Source organism: Passer domesticus, chromosome 13 (genome assembly GCF_036417665.1).
Source record: "Passer domesticus isolate bPasDom1 chromosome 13, bPasDom1.hap1, whole genome shotgun sequence".
Taxonomy (NCBI): Eukaryota; Metazoa; Chordata; class Aves; order Passeriformes; family Passeridae; genus Passer; species Passer domesticus.
In genome coordinates this window covers 14,351,640-14,368,845 of record NC_087486.1, presented here as the reverse complement: position 1 = coordinate 14,368,845, position 17,206 = coordinate 14,351,640, and the positions used below count along the sequence as shown (strand labels likewise).

Sequence of the window (17,206 nt, the reverse complement as noted above, 5' to 3'; positions counted from 1 at the left end):
GTCATAAAGGTCACACAAAAATCCACTGCATAACCAGTAATAAACCTTGGAATCTTATTTCCAGAGCTCCATTCAACTTTGAGACCAAGACATTTTCCTCCTGTCTACTCCTTCCTGGCTGAGTGGATCTTTTTCTTCAGCAGTTGTGTCAGTGACCTCCTGCCTCTCCACAAATGCCACGTTGTTTATTCTTGTCCTTAAGCCTTTGCTCTTCATCAGCTCCAGCAGAATATTTCTACTTTATGACAGGGGTTTTGGGAAGGATTTAGCTGGTCCTTTCCAGCTTTTTGTGGTGTCCAGCTCCAGACTGATGTCTTGCTGTGCCATCTTTGCCTGCAGAAGGCTCAGTGCTTTCCCCAGAAGGTTCCCAGACCAGTAACTCGAGTGATCCTGGTTTCTGCTGGCTGCTCCCAGTTCTCCCCTCCAGCTGACAGACAAAACCACCTCAAGGAAACAAACATAGCCCCTTGTCAGGCACAGGTGGGGATGGCAGAGGAATAATCCTTCCTTTGCACGTGTTGGAGGTGGGAATGTCTTTGGAGCCATGGCTTTGGTTTGGTGGAACTTGAGAAAGGAGAGATTTCAGTCCCAGAGAAGCAGCTGCTCACCTTTGATTAACCAGACCAAAGCAGTGGCCCTTTCAACACACTGTGCAATGTGGAGAGGTCCAAAAGCAAAGCACTAATTTTTCAACTCAACAGAATACAAAGGTCAGGATATTTTTAAGTTCATACCATTGAGTTTCTGAAATGCTTTGTAGTGAGCTGTAACCCTGTGGTTTCAGAACAGAGCAGTTATTCAGGTTTAGTAACATGAAAAGAGTTTTATGAGGTTGAGTATAAAGAAGTGTTTCCAAGTTATGCTAGGAAGGCATATATAATTACTTTTAGACTGTTCTCAAAAAAATTCACTTGAAATACCAGATTGATAGATAGAAGTAATTTTTTTTTAATTTTTAATTTTTTTATCCCCTTTTTTTTCCTAAATAGCACTGTTCTGCAGTAAAAGTGCAGTCTGTTGCTTCAGTGATTAAATATCAGGAAAAGCTCTGGAATGGCTTTGTACATGGGTAAGTTCCTGGCTGTGGACGAGGTTTTTTGGGATTGCTCCTGTGGACAGCTTCATTAGCTTTACTGGTGGCAGGAGTTTCATTTCAGCACAGGCCAGCCTGAGTGATGCTGTAGGGGATTTAGGCTGCTGACAGAATGGAGCTGATGTACAGGATTGAGGTGCTGGTTGGTCAGAATGGGAAAAGCTTTGCTGTGATTAAAAGCATTTTATAAACTGGAAGTATGATGGCTGTTGTAGGTGGCTGTGTGATCACATGAGCTTTATTTCAGAGTGAGATCAGTATTTTCAAAGTGTAACTTTTAATTCTAAAATCTTATCCTATATCAAGATTAATTAAGAACACAGTAATTTTGAGTTTCCTCATTCTCTAAGAAATTTTTCAATGGAAGAAGTGAGTGATATCCTGTCACGTTTCCTTTTGGTGCATAGGAGTGCTGAGAAATTCTAGGACATAGAAAATGCAGTATGTAATTCTATTTCAGTTTTTGGAATTTAATTATGTAAGAGGAATTAAAAACACTGCCTTGGAATTATCAGACTGTCTGATTTGAATCAAAGTAGTTTCATGTGCTGCTGCAAGTATGCTGGAAAGGAAAAGGGAGATAAATCTCAGTTAAGAATAAAATCTGATACCTGATCCTGCCTTTAAATGTGTTTAAGTGATATATTCATCTTGAGCATGGTCTTGCTTCTGATAGTTTTTGCCCTGTGGTTTATTTTGCAATTGCTAAAGCTATTCCAGATGCCAGAAGTGTCAAACAGACAAAGCAGTGATTCCAGTCGACTTAAATTCAGATTATTGATTTAAGGGGTCAGTAGCAGCATAAAAATATATTATACATTTAATGTGTGAACTGACATATAAAGTCTTTGAATGGCATTATTTTGGTGACAGGCAAATATTTAGTATGGTTTGAATTCAAAATCCATCAGTTTCTATGCTAGGTAGGTAGAAGTGTTTGTAAATATTATCTAAAAATGAACAATCAGAAAGGAGGATTGTCAGATTTTGTTACAGGGCTTTGAATCAAAGAGCCATTCTGGATTTATGGTTCAAGAGCAACTCAAACATGAGTTACAGGATGATTGATGGGAATCTAGGCCATGACTGCAGTGCAAGAACACTTTTGTGGAAAAGGTTTTTCACCATCCCGTGTTTTCCTTTTCTTTCCAGGTATGTTTGGCCAAAGATTTTCTTTCACTTGCCTGTGCTATAGGGTTTTTTGTCCCTTTGAAGGATGCAAGGCTCTTAGCATTGCTACCCCCTGTAATGCTGAGTAAGGGCCTTTGGGGTATACAAATAAAGTAGAAAATTTCGGTATTTATGTAGAATTATCTAACACTGATCACTGTTATCTCCTGAGAATCCGCAGTGTGAGAGCACAAACATTTTGTACGAGTGGCCTGTGACTTGAGAGCTGCTCTGTGTCGGTTTTCCCCTGAGGACTTATTGAAATTAGATGAGGGGCAGGCATTGAAATCACCTCTGGCTAAGGGCTCAGCTGGCATGGCCAGTGCAAAGTGCAGTTTAGCCTGTGAGTAATTCTAGTTCTCTGTAAAGTTTTTTTAAATCTCCTTTTCTAAGCGATGCCAGCATTTTAACATCATCATTGCTGAGAGCTTGGCCTTTCTATTGCACCCCCACCTCCCTGACCCCCAAACCTCAGTCAGAATTAAACAAATGGCTTTAGCTTTAAAATATAAACCCATAAAACTAGGAGTATAATGCTTGGAGACCCCCCACCACCACACACACTTTTAATTAAGTGACTGTGTTGTTTCCAGATGAGAGCAAAGATGACTCATTTGGTGATTTAATCTTTATTTTGTATTCAGAAAGTTAAAGCTACATTCTAAGAATCGCTTCAAGTTGCACGTTAGCACCTGCATCATAATTGGATGTACTGTGTCTGTTCTCAAACTAAAATTTTTCAGTCTGATTTTTTTTTTTTTGGTGTGTAAAGCCTAATTTCTAGAGTCTGAATCTAAAATTTTAGGTTTAATGAAGTTTTAACCTTGTAAAAGCAGTGTTTTATCATGGAAAATGCCAGGCTTCCACCAGGAAATTCTAGTTATGCCTTCCATGATGATTGTAAAAGAGGGATTATTTTAGTCATGAGTCTTAAAATAGAAGGGAAGCCACTTTAATCAATACAAGACTTTGCACTGGGATTCAGTTTAACTGTGTGGTCAATGGCACAAATCTACTACTTATAATTGTTCCTGTGCCATTATTTACTTTTCTTCCATCAGTAGCTCAGTGTAGAGCATCTCCATGGCTTACACCAGCCTTACCTGCAGTCTCTGCCCTTGGTGTGATGAAAATGGTGACAAATACCAAACTTTGCAGTCATGCTTCAAATGGCTGCAAAGGTGCAGCTTTTCCACTGCAATACCGTGATTTACCTGGAAGCAGGGATTGGCTTCTGGGAAAAGCACAGAATTGGCTGTACACCTCTGCAGAGATTTTAAAATAAAACCTTGATGGTTTTGGTGCATCAAGGTACAGTAGGTGCCATATTCTTTTTTTATTAGAAACTAAGGAAAAGCTTGTCAAAAACTCCAAGTTTTGCTTTACACCCTTTACTCTTTAATTAACCTTGGAGGGTGGTTCAACACCTCTGGGTAGTTTTTTGGGTTGACAAAAAATGTCTCACCATCCCACTGCACTTATTAAGTGCAGTGGGATGGTGAGACATTAACAATCCCCTTTAGTGTCAGGACTTGGACAGATGCAGAAAGATGTGTCTGTTAAACTCAGTTTAAAGGAGAGACATGTAAAGTGTTTATTGCACCCTGAAATTAAATTTTTGCATTGGTGATGGTGCACTGAACTTACTTTTCATGCTGTGACTATGGTTATAATGAAAGTTTTAAATAAAATCTCTCAGTAAGTGTGTGTTTTTATATGTGTAGCACAGTTTTATTCTTTGACTCCTTAGCCATGCTGCAGCTAAAGGAACAGGGGGAACATTTTCCAAAATGATGAATATTTCCTGAGTAAAAATGAGATGTTGTTGGGAATGTAGAGAAAGACAGACTAAATCTCTTCTGTTTCCAGCATGCTGTCAGCTGGGCTGAGTCATAAATTCTTCAGTCAACAGCAGTTCTACAAATGCTGGGAACAGAAATGTTAGTCTTGTACAGAGAGTAAAGAGCTGAGACTTGCAAGTGGACTGAAAGGACTATGATTCATTAAAATCTGAGAAAAGTAGAGGTCCACAGGTGAGAACAATATATTCTTGTCATGTGCCCTTTCAGCACAGCACAGTCATTCATCATTCTGCTCCTTGCTGTAACCAATGTGTGAGGAGCTGTGTTTCCCTTCTAGGCATCTTTTCCTTTTTTCCTTCTTCTTTCCCCCACCCCCATCCAAAAAAATGGCAGTGGAATTTTGCTCAGATATTTGCTTCTACTTCCCTTGTTGAATCTTCCATAAATCTTTATCTGCTGGGTCAATTACAAGTCATTACTCAAATAATTCATTATAGGCTTCAGTAAAGTTAATATGGTTAAATTATGAACAACTGGAGGTTGTTTTCTTTCCTGAAGTTTTCCTTGAGGCTGGCAGAGTGGTGTGAGGGGCCTGGGGGAAGAGCAGCCCTGCAGGAGCAGGGGCAGGGCTGGCTCCTGTCTCACTGACCCAGTGGTTTGGGCTTTGTCTTTACAATAATTACACCCCTCCTATTTTTATTCTTTATTATTTAGTCCACACATAAAATAGAACAGATTTCTTTCCTGTCTCTTGTTGAAGTAAAAGGTTCTCTTAAAGCAAATTTATTGTGGATTTACAGGCACAGGGGAGTGGTGCTTCCCAGCCTTGCTGGCAGAAATGCTCCAAGCACTCAGTTCACTACTTGGTGTGACCTAATAGGGAGAAAAAACCATTATTCTCCTTAAAGACTGTCATTTAATTAGCTTTGTAATGGATTTCCTTTGACTTCCTGTGCATGAGAACTACTCCATTGGTTCATTACTATGATTTAAACACAGCTAATTACAATCATAGCTAAATAATTGTATTCAGGTATTTCAGCATGTTTTGATTCTCATATTAGCAGTTTCCAGGCAATGCATCTCACTTGTGTCTCATTTACAGCCATTTTACAAATGAAGTGATGGTAACATAAATGTCTTTGTTTCTATAAAACAAAAGGGAAAATCAATAATGTCATCTATAAAGAATGTAAGTGTACCAGCATTGAAAATGACATAATGAGTGTGAAATGCTTCTTGTCCACTTCTGAATGAGAATATAATATTCTTCAATAGCAGTTGGTATCTTCAGATTTACTGGAGTGGAAACCAGCAAACAAAACTACCTGGTGGAATTTCAGTCCCAAAGCCTGCAGGGTACAGACTGACAAATCAGGCAGAGGTTAAATGACTTCATTTTTATATAGTGGGCTGAAGATAAATCAAAAAGTATTTCAAAAGTGGAACAGGTAATGTTTTTTCTTGGTATGATGGTTACTAAGAGCTAGTAATGGATTATCCTGTTGTGTAGAAAACAGAGTAACTAAGCAGAGACTCCTTTCCTGTCCAGTGGAAAAGACAAGTCTGAGGTTGCAAGGAGGCTATTTGTTGGTGTGGGGAGTAAACTGATGCTTCATAAGTGAGTTGTGAGAGCAGGAAATGGGGGTGATCTCAGTCATGGAGGAGCTGTTCCCTGCCCCTCTGTTCCTGCTCTATTTCTGTGTGTGGAAATGCAGCCTAGCTCTCTGGGGTTGGGACTGGGCTCTCAAACACTGGTGCCAAGTTTGTGGACTCTGCAGATTTTCTGAGGATACTTTCCTCCTGGCATTTTGTAGTCTGAAGACCTGGTTGGGTGGGGATTTGATGCTTGCAATGCCTGTTCCAGCTTCCCTGATGTGCCTCAAGATTGTGCTGTCAGGTGGGTATGGTGTGCTGGTCATTAGGATTTTGAGGATATCAGGATATTGAGTGCTGGGCTTGGTGCATTTTAAGTGTGTAGATCTTTATGACCATAGATGTGACAGTGATTTAAAATAAACTCAAGTCTGTTTTGTGTTCTCCTTAATTTTGGTATGGGAGGTTTTCCAGCATGAGCATATAGTGAAAACTCAGAAGGCTTAACATGGAAAAATCCAAAGACTTGCAAACTGTGATGTGGCTGAGTCTGTATTAAAACTGTAATATTAAATACACATTTACAGCACAAACATTTGTACTGTTAATTTACTTTGTGTCTTTGTGCTCTCGGAAAGCCTTATACGTGTGAGTGCAGTAATGCTGTGGAGTGGGGAAGGCAGGTTCATAAATCTAAACCAAGCCACTTCTAGGTTGCAAACGTGTCTGCACGTTCAAGGTAATTTTCCATTTATGCAGAAAGAACAGTTGCTGTACCTGGGATGTGGTGTGGATCCTTTCACTGCACTGAAATTTGTACAAATTGTGCAGATGACAGAGTGGGAGCAAAGGTTTATAAAGTGCCTTGTCTCCTGAGCTGGCAGAATTGGGCTGCACCTGCAGCCCCTTGCCCCTGCCGTCACCCCAAACTACCCTGGAATGCTTTGGTGCTCCAGGGGGAGTGTTGGACCTTCACCCTGCTCACCCCTGCCTTCTAAATTGTGATTTACAGGTTTACTTTGTTCAGAAAGTCTCACTGAACCACGGAAAGAACAGCACAGGGCGTTGTGTTTTTGAGACGGACATTGCCTGTTCTCGTGGGCTGCACATTCTCCTTGAGTTCAGGTGTAGACTGGGATGATTTCAGGTGAGGGAGGATGGGTTTAACTTCCCTGCCTGGCAGCCATTCTAACAAACTTGTAGCAGAGAATGCTTGCTAATTTCTTACACACCCCCCCCAACTGATGCTTGAACAAAGTTGATAAATAAGAAAATAAATACTTGAAGGGAAAGGAATTCATGCATTTCTTTGGATAGTAGAAAGGTTGGTCTGACTAGAGAGCAGACAACAAGGCTGTAGCTGGTGCTAGAATTTAAACTTCCATCTCCATCTGAGTGGATTCCTCATGGGGAGAAGCAGAATGGTGTGTGGTGTGTGCCTGTGAGTTTCCACCATACAGAGGGGAAGGCAAGCTCCTGACCCTTCATGTGGGACACTCGCTGCAGTTTATTTGCCCTGTGGTTTATACAGGGCTGTTTCTCAAAACACCAGATTGTGATGTTATAGAACAGGCCACATGTTTTTGTATTGCAGTTGTAGTACAGACGTGCCCAACTTTCATTTTTGGTGTATCCATCTTCCTGTGGTTGATGCTGTAATGTGCCTCCATTTTGTGAGAAACTCCTTTGCCCCTTGTTGCAGCAACATGAAGGATAATGTCAGCTGTTCAATATTCTTTTAAAAATGCTTATTTTTTCTGCAACTTGAATATAATTATGTTCAAGTTACCAATTTAATAGTGCTGACTTTCAGAGTAAAACTTAGTTTTACAGTTTCTTTTCTCTGTGGCTTATTAAAACACTGACTATATTTTCATACACTTAAATCTTTGTACACATTTTCTGATTTTACAGAACAAATTAAAGCATGTTTTCTTATTACTGTACATCATTTTTATAGTTCTTTTTCTCACTCTATAATCCCAGTGGGATTTTTTTCCCTATGCCCTTCAGTGGCTTATGTAATAAACTCTAAATGAATGAACATGTTGGCCTTTGCTAGTAGATAATAATTAAGGAGGTGCCTCAGATAATAATTAAGAAGGTGCCTCAAAATATTTCTAGAGTTGAATCTCAAGGAAATGTCTTAATTTTAGCAGTTTGCTATTTTTTGATGAGCTATATGGCCCTGTTCTACTTCCAACACTTAAAGAATGTGGTCTGCTAAGAACAGATGGTGTCATTTAAGTTTTATACTGATTCTACTTAAACTTTTAAATGAAGTCCTTATGCTTTTAAATGTTTAGTTAAGACTTACTGATTGTTAGCAAATTGAGAAAAGTTGGTCACAACTGATTACCTGTTTAGAGACTGAAAGAAGTAATTGTCTCAATTTGAAAACTCTGTAGTCATTAACATCATTAGTGGATTCCTGTCATCTTCCAAAGGAAACAGTGAAGCTGGTTCATGAGCTGGGAATCATAGGTGGACTTGGGCTTTTCCAAAAGCCAGGAAGTGGTAAAACACACATGTGGTTTGCTTTAGTTGGGAAATTAATTTGGATTCTCCACCAGTGAGGCTGATACAAATGAGAAATCACTAATGTATGTGCTCTGCTGTGACACTGTCAAAACAGATTATTTGAAAGCACAGAAGTGATGTGTTTTTGTCAGCTGTTTGCCTCCCTTTATGCAGCTACAGAAGCTGTTGTTTGTGTAAACTGACTTTCACATATTTCTCAGTTTTCAGAGTTACTTAAGAATATTGTTCATCATTTACACTATTTGCTTGATAACTGCATTAATTCAGCTAAACTTTCATTTAGGGAGCTATGAACATTTTTTAAAAAACAGCAACAACAAAAATCCCCGAACCAAAACCCACCAGACCAAACTCTGAGAAATTCTGAAAATGGAGTGCCAGTTGAGAATGTGTCTTGCAAGAGATGAGTGAAAAATCTCAGTCCAACACTCTGTGGTAGGTGTGTTCCCAAATGCATTGCAGTGTGCCTCGGATTGCTTTCCCTGGGACGTCCTGATAGCAGACCCTGTGATGAAAGGAAAAAAGACTGCATGCCAGCTGTTGGTCCTGCCCTTCTAATACAATTCCCCTCTCAAAATTCAGCCATCCTGATTAAGATATTTCGAGTTCTTTTTTCCACACCAGGCTGGGCAGAGGCAGCACTTTGTGTGTGTGTTCCCTGCTGTGAAAAGTCAGCCAGTGAAGACTGGCCAAGCCCAGTGTCTGTGCAGTGGAAGGGATTATGGAGTGCTCACATGAGAATTTGTGCTGTCAGAGCTCTGATCTCTGGCAGGGGAAAAGGACAGTATATCTGCTGTGAATAATTTCCAAAGGGATCAGGTACTCAACTGTTCCATCATCATGAGTTTGTGTTTCAGCTTCTTTCCTAACTCCTAGAACTGCAGAGGAATTTTAGGGGTAGCCTGAAAATTTCCGTGGTCCATGGAGCATGTCAGCACAGCTCTGTGTGCCCCTGCTGCTTTCTGGCTGCAGAAATGTGTCTGCACTGGCTTTTGGCAATACAGTTGAACACTATTAAGTGCTGCTCTTTGGGATTTGCTCCACAGTTTGTGGTGTTTGGTTTTACCAAAGACTTTGTAACCATGAAGAATTTGCACCAAGTCATAAGCATAGAGTTCATTTCAGTAAAGGGGTAGAAAAAAATAATTTGGGGTGACAGAATACGAACCATTGCATTGCCATGGGCATTGTGTGGTTTTGCCCATTAATTAAATGGTCTTTGGTTACATGAGTGTGCTGAGTACCCACCAGGCTGGTGTGGTTCCTTGTGGATTAGCCTTGGCTCAGCCTGTGAGAGGGGAACTGCTGCTAATGAAGAAGTGATTCCACTTAAGGAGATGCAGATGTGCCATGAAGTGTCTGTGAAGCAGCGTGTTCTGTGTTGTTTGTTTGTGTAAATAGAATATGGGCTCCTTTTGAAGCAGCAGAATAAACTTAATCAGCTTCAGAAAACTAATGAACTGACACTACCAAAGGGGTAGAAATATTGATTCAATCACTAATAAGAAAAACTTAATAATGAAATGTAGCCTTCTATTAATGTGTAAATGAAAAGCAGATGCTGAAGATGAATGAATGCATGGATTAATATTGGGTTTTGTTGTCAGAATTTATGTTGATGGGAAATGGAGGAAATGTACCCTTACAGAAATATTTTGTAGTGGTTGTTAACACCTTATACTCTTTCTAGGACTTGACTGTTTCATGCACTGTAGTATAAATGTGTAAGCTGTTAACAGCAGGATGAACATTCAGCAAGTTGAACAAGCACCTGCTCCCATAACTGAATCATTGTTTAAATTCCCACTGCATTTCACAGGTTTAAACCCTGACAGGGATTCAGATTTACAGGGCAAGGCATCACAGGGAACTTGCAGTGCCCTGCCCCAACCAGTTCTGGCACGCTTTGTGTATCCAGGGTGGCTGCAAGGGATTGTGCTGAGGGAGGCTGAGGTGCTGGGAAATAGGGTTGGGCACCAAATGGAGCGGAAAGAACCGTTCCCCTAAAGTTATCAATAATGAAAGACTGCAGTAGCATGAGAAATTCCACCCCCTGCTTGCCCCAGGAAAGTGATTGCAGGAACAAGAAAACTATTTCAAGAGCTCCAGGTAGTAGTAAGGCTCTGCCCCTTCCAAAGTTCCATTGTTTCCTCATGGTTGCAGCTGACACTGGTGATCTTTCCAAATCAAGTGCTTGTTACTCTTAAGCAAATATACTGTGAGTATAAGTAGTTTAACCTTTAAAGAATGAGAAATATATGAAATGCTTGAATAGAAATTTAGGCTCATTAAAAAAAACCCCAAGAAACCAAAACTAAAATAGCCCCTACCTCTCCACCAAGAAAACCCAACACTTGTTTGATTTAGAATGCTTCCGTTTGATATAAAAGTTATTTAAAGCCTCAAAGCATTGGATTTCACAAGCTGCTTTGTCAGTGGGCTCTTAGATATGGCAGTGGTTTAATGTTTTTTCCAGTGCACAGCCACCTCTGCGGTGGGTGGCACTCTTAGAAGATCTGGCATGTGCATGAATTCAGCTCTTGAGTGTTATCTCTATTTAGTTGGCCAAATTAGCTAGTCATTTGAGAGTATGTATTCTGTATTCATGTGTATTCTATATTTTTCAGAAAAATTTCCATGCTTTTAGAGTCACGAGCTGACTCAAAGTGGTGAAGCAGCTCTTTGTGCTGCTTTAATGACACTTATCTTTGTCTGAGTTGGACATTTTCCTCTGCTGTGGTTTCAGAACATTGTTTTGTGACCAGCTCTGCCTGCTCTGTCTTGCTTTTTACCTTGTTAAATTGGTGGGAGAAGAGTACAAAAATGAGACTAGACAGTGAGTAAAATCTGGTATTTAGTTCACATTGTCATGGAGAACCAGGTAGAGACATGAAGGGTTGATGCTGCAGTTGAGCTGTAGCTAATAAAATCATGATGTGTGTCAGGAATTCTGTGGCTACTAGACCCACACAGAAAAATGTTTTTGTTTTTTACCCTTCTTTCAGGCCTTTGCATCTAGGAAAGGAAGTAGCATCTGCTTTAGACTGGATGATGAGTGTGTCAGTTACCTGATAGCACCATTCTTTTCTTTCAGTTCCTGCTTTAAGCACAAAATGTAATTAATGTGGTTTGGGCCAGGCAGCTTCTGCATGACATTCATGTCCTGGCTCTGAGGGATATTCTAATCCTAGCACTGGTGTTTAACACCTTTCAGCAGTATTCCTAGGATGCTCTAGATAAATTTTTGCCATAAATCCATCTTCCACAGGGTAAAGGGGCATGTTAAAGGGGACACAACCCCTGTGCATGTTATTTCAGGCTGACTGGAGAATATGTAGAGATAACAAAACTCAATCTCATTGTCATAGGGCAAGCATTTGTCTGATTTACTAATCCACAGGACATAAAACAGTGTCTAAGCTAGGATTTGTCAGACCAAAAGCATGTAGGAGCTGGATTTGCCACATGCACACGATTCTCTTCTGCCTGACAGTTCTCCAGTCTGCATTTCCAGGCAGTTGGCTTCTCTCCCTCCCTCATTGCAGGTATTGCTTGGCACCCCCAGCCCTCTCAGGGTCTGTAGAACATCCCTGGGTGTGGGGTGGGGTGGCTGATCCCATCCCTTCCCCGTGGCCCTGTGGGATCTGAGGGCTCAGTGGGTGTGCTGGAGCCTTTGGAGAAACCAGCTGGGAGCTGCTGGGGTGAGGTGACAGGACTCTCTCTGAGGTTATCCTGCAGAACGTTGCTGCTCCTCCTCGTTCCTCCCTCTGGACTCCCTGCTAGAGCAACGTGTTTGACTTTTACTTTGAGGTACTTGGTTCTTCCCTGCAGACTTTGTTTAACTTCTGTCAGAGCGAATTTCTCATTGTGTTTTTTCTCTTCAGGCCATTGTCCCTTGCACTTCCTTTCTGTAAATCTTGGTTTGTAGTGCTGGCAGTGGAGCAGGGGGTGGAGGAAGCCTGGTCCTGGTGGAGTGGAGCTGAGCCTGTTGTAGCCTGGGCTGGTACTTCATGTTGTTTCTGTTTAGTTTCAGTCAGGATAGGGTGAGGCAAAAATAATTCAGAGAAATTTTGTAATCCCCAAAGGAGAATGAAGGATGGGATTTAATGAACAGGCAACAGACAAGCCCTGAAATCCTGACTACACTTCACTGTTGATTGATTAACTTTGTTGCTAAAACCTATAGCTGACATACTAATGCTGACATAAAATAAATGTTTAAAAAACCAATTTAGGACGTGATCTTTGTAATGCTGATTCACTGTAATCTGTCAGAATGTAAATTGTATACACTCAAATCCCAGATAATCCTGCAATTTGCAGCTCTTCATATTTCAGATGATTTGTTATGTATTTCAGAAGCAATACAAAAATCCTATTTGGGTTTAGTTGTATTGCTTTTATTAAGATAATATTTAGAGACTCCAGTGAAGAATGGAGTACCACATGTGTTCAATAAAAATATGGTTTGTGTTTAAAGGAAGTAAACTGGGGGAAGACCCCAAAGTTTTTGAGTAAACCCTGAGTCAACTGCTCTGAAGAGAAGGCTCGTGTTACTTTCAGCTTCATACCTCAATCCTATGTTTATTTTATGGATGAACAATCATGATGTTACCTTTTTCAAGTTGCTCAATTTGAGTTAAATGTCATCTTCAGTAATGTGGAACCCCGAAGAAGCAGCACTGAGTGTTTAACAGCAGCAGCACTCGGGCTGAGCCCCATGTGCAGTTTGCTCATATGATGCTGGACCAGTCCTCCCTAATGTTATTCCAGGAAATACCACGTTCAGGTATGCTAGGAGAGTCTGCCCTTGGTCATGATTACAGTCTTTTGTGGATGTGAAATGGCTTCGAATGACTTTGCCAATTTTTAACTAAATGTTTAAATATTTTACTTTACATTACTTAATTTACTTTACCTTCGTGACTGCTCATACTGTGTGGATTCACTTAATAGGAAACCTGTCTCGTTTAATCTGCGCTGTGCAAGGTTTGTTGTTTTTTTTTTCCTTTTTGAGTTTAGGAATTCCTCAGTTAACTGCTTTTGTGTGATTGCTGATGAACCAAACATCAATGCAATTAGAGGCCAGAGGTGCAAATGCCCCTTGCCTTGGGAGAAACAGGTTTCATCCATCAATTATAGAGGCATTTAACCGTTCCCAAGGTAATTTAAATGTTTTCAGCCAGTAAGGACAGCTAATTCTCAGCCTTCCAGCCCGAAGGAGCCCTGGCACCGCTTCCCCCAAATCTCCTCACATCTCTGCAGGTGGTCGAGGCCCTGGTGCTGACCCAGGCAGGCTCAGACCCATGCCAAGATATTCTGAGCACTTGCACTGTTTAGTGAGAAGCAGCTGCTCTTCAGTGTGCAGAAAACATTCATACTTGAACCTGCAGTAATAGCAAAATGCTTTCTATTAATCCTTTCAGTTAATGAAGCCAAGCATAGAAATAGCTCTAAGATTTAGATATGAAAGTCTAGGTATGATACAGCTGACATAACAAAACAAGACACGGGTTTTGATTGAAGCAGTTTGGGGTGGTGGAACAACAATCCTTACTGTTTTCTGTAGGTTGACAAATATCCCTTCAGTTCAAATATTTCTTTTAAAAATTAACTCCCATAGCTTTCTAAATGCTTGAGTAAAAAATAATTTTTAAAAAGTATCTTATAGCATACAAATATTAGGTTTCATTTTTGGCTTTACCTGTGTGTACTTCTAAGAAAGTATTCCAAGTTGAGGACTAAAATCCCAGAACATTTCCCTAGTCTTGATTTAATTTAGAAGTTTCTTGCTTCAGAAGCTGGCTGGAATTCCATCACACCTCTAACTTGCTGCTTCCGAAGCTATTAATTTGACATTCAGCTCTTTTGTACTGCAGTGCTGTGTCAAGATTGCTTCCTTGGTCTCTTCTCTAGTTCTAGTTGCATTGATATTGTTAGAAACTATTTATGTAAAACCATTAAAAAAAAGATTATTTTATTTATTTCTTTGATTGATGTGATGCTTGGATTGCTGCAGGTCTAACACTGGTGATTTAACTGGGACTCATGCAGATATTGTTGAGTTTCCCAGTTTATATTTAGTTGGATTGCCTTGTATTTGCAGTGGCTGCCCTTTGGAAGTGAGCAAGCATCACTCAGCATGCCAGAATTAATCAGGGAGCAGCATGGGATGGCCAGGAGGGCTGCACCTGAGGGCACCAGGGTGTAAATGGGAGTTCAGTGGGCTCTGCAGCTGGAAGAGCCAAGTGTGGCCACCAGCAAGCAGAGGGGCTGACAGATGTTTTCAAGTGAAAGTGTTTGACTCTTAGCAGCCCAGAGAGAACCATCCAGGATCCCCCAGCTCCCAGATCTCTTGCTGAGATCCCCAGGGATCCCCAGTGGGGTGCTTCACATGTGGTCCTGTTACAGTGAAATGCCCAATGATTTCAACCCAACAGCAAATTAAATTGGATTTCTACATGAGGAAAGGATAATTTTGCTGCTCTTTTCAAGCACAGTGCTAAAAGTATCAGCCTGGCTGCTGTACCTTGCCAGATCACATCCATTAGTTGATGAAAACAGTTATTAAATAACAGGATAACATAAGTGGTGTGAATGTTAAAACTCTCCCATATGAATTTTGTCTGAAAGCAAAGTATTTGCTGAAGCCGATGCATCTTCATTTATATTTCATTTATCCACTGAAAATATCATACCAGCTGCACCAACACTTAACAGTAATGGTGAGAAGTGCCCAGATATCTGCTTTGTTTGCTGAGAGTTGAAGACTGAAGTGAGGTGATGAAATCCAGTTAGCATTGTTATATCCTACCCTGAACATTCAGTGCTATTACAGAGCCTGTGTAGGCAAGTCCCTTGGGTTGACATCTGAGTCCTCCCTTGGCAAGTGATGATTCTGTCTGTTGTTGAGATAGTTGATGTGGGAATGTGGATAAAATTAACTAAATGCCCAAAGAATCATAAAGCTGTAATGCCTGGTTTGCAATCAGATATGGCTGTTGTGTGGACAGATCCTTTTTTATAAGACATGCATTAAGTACAACATTTCTTTTGAAGATCATTGACTTCAAAATGTATTTGGTTGTGTGTGGTAATTTTAGTGTTTTTGTATACAAAGAAGCTGAAAGTCAAGAGGCAGCACGGACTTTCACTGGATCAAGCAGTGGGTTATTCTGGCCAGAGCACTCAGCAGCTTGCCATGAGGCCTGGGAGCTCTCTCTGAGGAAGATGTGGTGTAACTCCTGAAGGGTGTTGGGCCCGTGTGAGCTCTGCCACACTCCATGTACATGTTCTTACTCAAGGTAGAACCATTTTCAGAAAACCACCTTAAATTAGGCAAACAATACACTTAAATAAAAGCTTGACACCACAAGAGCAGCAGATAAAAGCAGCAGCTTTGCATCAGGTGGTGATGAAAGATCACTTCCTAAGAAATGCCTTGAAAACCCTGAGTAGTCCAGCATTTGGTTGGAATGTCTTCCATACACTCTGAGTTTGTCTCCTCAGGCTGCCAGTCATGGTTTCAGAGGAACAGATGACACCTGGATGTGTAACCCCAGTGAGTTATGATTTCAGAGCTCTCAAGGTGTGGTGAAACCAGTCATCTTTCTTTGTAATTGGCTTAAAACAAGGTCTCCTTGCACTGTACACATGGCTTTGAGCTTGGTAGCTGGCAAAAGCCCCTTTCCCTGCCTCAGCAGACTGAATGTCTCCCTTTCCTATCATATCCAAGTGGATGGAATGACACTGCCCTCTACAACATCAGGGCTGGCCTGCTTGATGAGGAGTTGGTGTTTTAGCCCTGGCAGATGGTACAAAATCAGGAGGCAGAACTGTGATTTTGGAGGGGAAATCATTGCTTCTTGGTCACTCAAGCTCTCTTTTCACAGCTGAACTCTGTCAAATGTCTGTATTTGCAGAAGGGACGATCAGTTGGTAATGACAGTAAAAAATAGGATGCCCTTATTTTCTTCACTCTTGTTACACTTTCTAATGACTAAGGAGGCCAAGGGAAAACCTCCCACCTTGAAGTGCTTAACCAGACTCCACAAAGTCCATGAGTAGGTCCGAGGAGGAGAGACTTGTGATCTTAATCTGTGCGCTTAATTGGTTAGGCTGGGGTAAGTTTAATGCAGAGAATGGTAATATGTAGATGACTCCAGATTCCATAAATCTGTTAAATATGACTTGATTCCTTTGTAATAACTAGTAAAACAACCTGATCTTGTCTTGGAGGTATTTTCTGTAGTTGAGAGTATGAAGATGTTGTAGTGAAACACCTGGCATTCCTTTCACTCCCTAAATGAGCAAAGATATAGAGGCCTTTGAACAAAGGTGAATTTGTTCCTTTTTGTGTAGTGTTTGTGTGTTACTTGTCTTACTGTTATAGTGAAACCAAATTCTCCACTGTGTGAGGTGGTGCAGCAGGGGCTAACATGGGTGTCACACATCAGGGGTGTCACACATCAGGGGTGTCATCACACCGTGTGCCCGTGCCACGTGAGGTGTTAGGGAAGGGTAATGAATGGTGTGGTGGACAGGAGTGTGTTTTTCTACAGGAATTCTGCAGCAGAGCACAGAGAGGTGTCTCCCTGCAGACCAGGGTAACAGGCTGGATTGCAGAGGGGCTGGGAAAGCCTGGTGCTAAACTGCAGATGCCGGAGATGCTTAGGATGTGACTCTTCTAGTGGGTTTCTCGAGTGATTTCTCATCTGTAGAGTAGGGAAAACCTCAGATTTTATTCCTTTTTTCATCTTCTGACACATTACTGCTTTTGAAACTGTGCGTTGAATTTCAGCCTTAGGTGTACAATAAAATTGCAGCCGGGTATAATTAAAATTATCTCAGTTAGGATTTTAAGACTCCATCTTCTCTTTTTATTCTGTGTACAACTCAGATCAAGGATTTCCTATAAGCTTTTCTGGAAGCCTAATTTCTCATTTTTCTACTTTGATCAGTTTAGCATTGATTTAATTTGTAATGACTGTTTCCTTTATTGCTA

The 17,206-nt window shown here is 40.9% G+C and overlaps 1 protein-coding gene across 2 annotated transcripts in view; it reads left to right on the top strand.

Annotated features, from left to right (window-relative positions):
* Positions 1–17,206, top strand: part of SLIT3 (slit guidance ligand 3) — a 474,203-nt gene that overhangs the window by 100,396 nt on the left and 356,601 nt on the right. The window lies entirely within an intron of this gene.